Source organism: Schistocerca cancellata, chromosome 1 (genome assembly GCF_023864275.1).
Source record: "Schistocerca cancellata isolate TAMUIC-IGC-003103 chromosome 1, iqSchCanc2.1, whole genome shotgun sequence".
NCBI lineage: Eukaryota > Metazoa > Arthropoda > Insecta > Orthoptera > Acrididae > Schistocerca > Schistocerca cancellata.
In genome coordinates, this window is record NC_064626.1 from 241,983,515 (window position 1) to 241,990,259 (window position 6,745).

The 6,745-nt window shown below is 46.5% G+C and overlaps 1 pseudogene; it reads right to left on the minus strand.

The window, feature by feature from the left end:
• Nucleotides 1–5,994: 5,994 nt before the first annotated feature.
• Nucleotides 5,995–6,112, minus strand: LOC126100553 (5S ribosomal RNA; annotated as a pseudogene).
• Nucleotides 6,113–6,745: the final 633 nt, after the last annotated feature.

Below are 6,745 nucleotides of genomic sequence, written 5' to 3' on the forward strand. Positions count from 1 at the left end.
CTGCATACCTGTGGGACAAGGCTCAAATGATAGATAGATAGACAGTAAGTGATATCATTAATCGTTATTAGAGCATACGTTCTGACGTTACGGCTAATAATGGAAGCAAGTCTAAAGAAAAATCGAGACACTTTCATAGGCTTTGTCGACCTGGAAAAAGCGTTCGACAATATAAAATGGTGCAAGCTGTTCGAGATTCTGAAAAAAGTAGGGGTAAGCTATAGGGAGAGACGGGTCATATACAATATGTACAACAACCAAGACGGAATAATAAGAGTGGACGATCAAGAACGAAGTGCTCGTATTAAGAAGGGTGTAAGACAAGGCTGTAGCCTTTCGCCCCTATTCAATCTGTACATCGAGGAAGCAATGATGGAAATAAAAGAAAGGTTCAGGAGTGGAATTAAATACAAGGTGAAAGGATATCAATGATACGATTCGCTGATGACATTGCTATCCTGAGTGAAAGTGAAGAAGAATTAAATGATCTGCTGAACGGAATGAACAGTCTAATGAGTACACAGTATGGTTTGAGAGTAAATCGGAGAAAGACGAAGGTAATGAAAAGTAGTAGAAATGAGAACAGCGAGAAACTTAACATCAGGATTGATGGTCACGAAGTCAATGAAGTTAAGGAATTCTGCTACCTAGGCAGTAAAATAACCAATGACGGACGGAGCAAGGAGGACATCAAAAGCAGACTCGCTATGGAAAAAAAGGCATTTCTGGCCAAGAGAAATCTACTAATATCAAATACCGGCCTTAATTTGAGGAAGAAATTTCTGAGGATGTACGTCTGGAGTACAGCATTGTATGGTAGTGAAACATGGACTGTGGGAAAACCGGAACAGAAGAGAATCGAAGAATTTGAGATGTGGTGCTATAGACGAATGTTGAAAATTAGGTGGACTGATAAGGTAAGGAATGAGGAGGTTCTACGCAGAATCGGAGAGGAAAGGAATATGTGGAAAACACTGATAAGGAGAAGGGACAGGATGATAGGACATCTGCTACGACATGAGGTAATGACTTCCATGGTACTAGAGGGAGCTGTAGAGGGCAAAAACTGTAGAGGAAGACGGAGATTGGAATACGTCAAGCAAATAATTGAGGACGTAGGTTGCAAGTGCTACTCTGAGATGAAGAGATTAGCACAGGAAAGCAATTCGTGGCGGGCCGCATCAAACCAGTCAGTAGACTGATGACCAAAAAAAAAAAAGAGCATACCATTCTGTATTCTAACCAATAACTGCCGTAGACCACTTTCATCTTGCTCCGTTCTAATACGCAGCTTGGTGTTTCCAAACTTATGGAGGGTAGTGTAGGTCGGCCGGCCGGAGTGGCCGTGCGGTTATAGGCGCTACAGTCTGGAAGCGCGTGACCGCTCCGGTCGCAGGTTCGAATCCTGACTCGGGCATGGATGTGTGTGATGTCCTTAGGTTAGTTAGGTTTAAGTAGTTCTAAGTTCTAGGGAACTGATGACCACAGTAGTTAAGTCCCATAGTGCTCAGAGCCGTTTGAGCCATTTGGTAGTGTAGGTCGACCAAGGAAACGATTTGCATTGTTCGTGACGACGGAACAGTCATATGATTAATCCCTGTGTGTAGATGAGTGTACCTGTAGGTGTGTGTGTGTGTGTGTGCATGTGTGTGTGCGTGAGCGGCGAAAAGCAGTTTGCGGAGTGACTCGGCAGACAGCGCGTTCCAGCGTCGTCAACGAAGTTCTCCTCGAGGTAGCGCCTTGATCCCGGCTGGCAGGGCGAGCTCACAGGCGGCGTGCAGATTGATGGACGGCGGAGGCTGCGGCAGGATTAGGGTCTGGATCGCCTCCAGCGTCACAGCCGGCCGATGCGTCTTCATCAGCGGCCCGGCCCGGGCCGGTCACGCTCCCCCCCGCATCGCGGCGCAGACCGGCTAGTTTGTCGCCGCCGCGGTAACTTGTTGAATGGCGGGCGCCGCCTAACGAGCGCCGGCCTCAACTGCAAAACTCGATTGTCGCGACAAGTCGCCGGCCAGCGTCTACGTGACGGGCTGAGGCGCGGCGGCGCCGTCAACCGGCAGCCGGCTAGGGACCTGTCGGTCGCCGATCGGAGAATAAGTCGCTTGTCTCGTATTGTAGATACTGGCACCAACCAAACGCCGCGTTAAAGTACGCTCGTAGGCACCTATGTTGAGGCCCGTAGTTAAACGGCTTGCTTCTGTATCTGATGGATTCGTGAGAGTTTGCTACATCTACATACATACTCCGCAATCCACCATACGGTGCGTGGCACAGCTAGCACCTTCTCTCCCTGTTCCACTCCCAAACAGAACGAGGGAAAAATGACTGCCTATATGCCTCTGTACGAGCCATAATCTCTCTTATCTTATCTTTGTGGTCTTTCCGCGAAATGTAAGTTGGCGGCAGTAAAATTGTACTGTACTCAGCCTCAAATGCTGGTTCTCTAAATTTCCTCAGTAGCGATTCACGAAAAGAACGCCTCCTTTCCTCTAGAGACTCCCACCCGAGTTCCTGAAGCATTTCCGTAACACTCGCGTGATTATCAAATCTACCAGTAACAAATCTAGCAGCCCGCCTCTGAATTGCGTCTATGTCCTCCCTCAATCCGACCTGACAGGGATCCCAAACGCTCGAGCAGTACTCAAGAATAGGTCGTATTAGTGTTTTATAAGCCGTCTCCTTTACAGATGAATCACATCTTCCCAAAATTCTACCAATGAACTGGCTTCACTCAAAGTTTAAACGCAGCCAAAACCTCTCAGACAAACAGAAGCTAAACGATGTCAAAGTTAGCGTAAGGAGGGCTATGCGTGAAGCGTTCAGTGAATTCGAAAGTAAAATTCTATGTACCGACTTGACAGAAAATCCTAGGAAGTTCTGGTCTTACGTTAAATCAGTAAGTGGATCGAAACAGCATATCCAGACACTCCGGGATGATGAAGGCATTGAAACAGAGGATGACACGCGTAAAGCTGAAATACTAAACACCTTTTTCCAAAGCTGTTTCACAGAGGAAGACCGTACTGCAGTTCCTTCTCTAAATCCTCGCATAAACGAAAAAATGGCTGACATCGAAATAAGTGTCCAAGGAATATAAAAGCAACTGGAATCACTCAACAGAGGAAAGTCCACTGGACCTGACGGGATACCAATTCGATTCTACACAGAGTACGCGAAAGAACTTGCCCCCCTTCTAACAGCCGTGTACCGCAAGTCTCTAGAGGAACGGAAGGTTCCAAATGATTGGAAAAGAGCACAGGTAGTCCCAGTCTTCAAGAAGGGTTGTCGAGCAGATGCACAAAACTATAGACCTATACCTCTGACGTCGATCTGTTGTAGAATTTTAGAACATGTTTCTTGCTCGCGTATCATGTCGTTTTTGGAAACCCAGAATCTACTCTGTAGGAATCAACATGGATTCCGGAAACAGCGATCGTGTGACACCCAACTCGCTTTATTTGTTCATGAGACCCAGAAAATATCAGATACAGGGTCCCAGGTAGATGCTATTTTCCTTGACTTCCGGAAGGCGTTCGATACAGCTCCGCACTGTCGCCTGATAAACAAAGTAAGAGCCTACGGAATATCAGACCAGCTGTGTGGCTGGATTGAAGAGTTTTTAGCAAACAGAACACAGCTTGTTGTTATCAATGGAGAGACGTCTACAGACGTTAAAGTAACCTCTGGCGTGCCACAGGGGAGTGTTATGGGACCATTGCTTTTCACAATATATATATATATATATAAATGACCTAGTAGATAGTGTCGGAAATTCCATGCGGCTTTTCGCGGATGATGCTGTAATATACAGAGAAGTTGCAGCATTAGAGAAGTGTAGCGAAATGCAGGAAGATCTGCAGCGGATAGGCACTTGGTGCAGGGAGTGGCAACTGACCCTTAACATAGACAAATGTAATGTATTGCGAATACATAGAAAGAAGGATCCTTTATTGTATGATTATATGATAGCGGAACAATCACTGGTAGCAGTTACTTCTGTAAAATATCTGGGAGTATGCGTGCGGAACGATTTGAAGTGGAATGATCATATAAAATTAATTGTTGGTAAGGCGGGTACCAGGTTGAGATTCATTGGGAGAGTCCTTAGAAAATGTAGTCCATCAGCAAAGGAGGTGGCTTACAAAACACTCGTTCGAGCTATACTTGAGTATTGCGCATAAGTGTGAGATCCGTACCATATCGAGTTGACGGAGGAGATAGAGAAGATCCAAAGAAGAGCGGCGCGTTTCGTCACAGGGTTATTTGGTAACCGTGATAGCGTTACGGAGATGTTTAACAAACTCAAGTGGCAGACTCTGCAAGAGAGGCGCTCTGCATCGCGGTGTAGCTGGCTCGCCGGGTTTCGAGAGGGTGCGTTTCTGGATGAGGTATCGAATATATTGCTTCCCCCTACTTATACCTCCCGAGGAGATCACGAATGTAAAATTAGAGAGATTAGAGCGCGCACGGAGGCATTCAGACAGTCGTTCTTCCCGCGAACCATACGCGACTGGAACAGGAAAGGGAGGTAATGACAGTGGCACGTAAAGTGCCCTCCGCCACACACCGTTGGGTGGCTTGCGGAGTATAAATGTAGATGTAGATGTAGAAGACGACTATCCGCCTTCCGCACAACTGCCATTACATGCTTGTCCCACTTCATATCGCTCTGCTATGTTACGCCCAAATATTTAATCGACGTGACTGTGTCCAGCGCTACACTACTAATGGAGTATTCAAACATTACAAGATTCTTTTTCCTATTCATCTGCATTAATTTACATTTATCTATATTTTGAGGTAACTGCCATTATTTACACCAATCACAAACCCTGTTCAAGTCATCTTGTATCCTCCTACAGTGACTCAACGACGACACCTTCCTGTACACCACAGCAACATCAGCAAACAGCCGCAAATTGCTATCCACCCTATCTAAAAGGTCATTTATGAAGATAGAAAACAACAGTGGACCCACCACACTTCCCTGGGGCACTCCAGATGATACCATCACCTCCGATGAACACTCAACATCGAGGACAACGTACTGGGTTCTATTACTTAAGAAGTCTTCGAGCCACTCACATACTTGGGAACCAATCCCATACGCTCGTACTTAGTTAGGAGTCTGCAGTGGGGCACCGAGTCAAACGCTTTCCGGAAGTCTAGGAATATGGCATCCGTCTGATACCCTTCATCCATGGTTCGCAAGATATCATGTGAAAAAAGGGCGAGTTGTGTTTCACGATGCTTTCTAACGCCGTGTTGATGCATGGACAGCAACTTCTCTGTCTCAAGGAAATTCATTATATTGGAACTGAGAATATGTTCGAGAATCCTGCAACAAACCGATGTTAAGGATATTGGTCTGTAATTTTGAGGATCCATCCTTCTATCCTTCTTATACACAGGCGTCACCTGCGCTTTTTTCCAGTCAGGACGCCATTCGTTATAATTTTATGTGCGAGTGTTATTTCTAGTATTGAAATATTCCTGTGAAGAACGTTCAAGCGGCAAGTATTATTCAGTTGCGACTAGACCAATTAATTAAGAAGTAATTGAAACATACACTCATTAAAATATTCAAGGTGCGGATGAATTTCTTGTTGACGCCCAATGTTTCGTCCTCTTCTCAAAACCTCAAGTGGATTTCGCCGTTGTCAGCTGCTGTCTTCCGCTATTGCTACCAGCCCATGGTGGAACACTGGTACACATCTTCTTCAACACTGGAATCCAGATAATACTTCGTTTCACATCCTTCTCCTTCTGATTACATAAAAAACTAAACTTCACCAGAACAGGCTATGAAGGCCCAACGGTACCGACCGGCCGTCGTCTCATCCTCAGCCCACAGGCTTCACAGGATGCGGATATGGAGGGTCATGTGGTCAGCACATTGCTCTTCCGGTCGTATGTCAGTTTACGAGACCGGAGCCGCTACTTCTCAATGAAGTAGCTCCTCAGTTTGCCTCACAAGGGCTGAGTGCACCCGGTTGCCAACAGCGCTTGGCAGACCAAATGGTCACCAATCCAAGTGCTAGCCGAGCCCGACAGCGCTTAACTTCGGTGATCTACTGGAAACCGGTGTTACCACTGCGGCAAGGCCGTTGGCGTGTTTAACATAAGGGGCGAACAAATATTTCAGTTCAATGGCCGTACAGTCTAGAATCGGTATGCCAATCAGGCAAAATCACCGTGATCATTAAGGCAATCATCCCACTGATGCCCAGGACTGAAGATACCCTTTTGGTAAAACATCGTGTCCAGCTGTATGATGAAGACCGTAACTGCCTGCTGCACATCCCCGTCCGACAGGAACTGTCGACCTTTCAAGAATTTTTTAAGGGACCGAAGCGTGACACTTGCGTGAAGACAGATCAGGACTATAGGGTGGGTGCTCGAATGTCTCCTACTTGAGATCCCAGCTGAGGTTGGCATTGCACATGGACCATCGTCTCGTGTCTGATTACGACCAGCACGAAACTTCGCGCGTCATTCCACAACGGTGGTTTTCGACAGACGTGCTTCCCCATACATATTCTTCATTATCCGACTGATATCTGCGGGTGTTTGTACTTCGGCAGCCAAGAAAACGACAACAGCACTTTCGCCCTGTTTGAACGTCTCTGTTATTGACGTCGGCATAGTTCAAGAGTTCAAGTCTGTGCATTTACAGTACGTACGTCGGAAAGACACGAATGGCACGCCGTCCCTTGCCTACACGTAGGTGCTTATATGCGCGCAT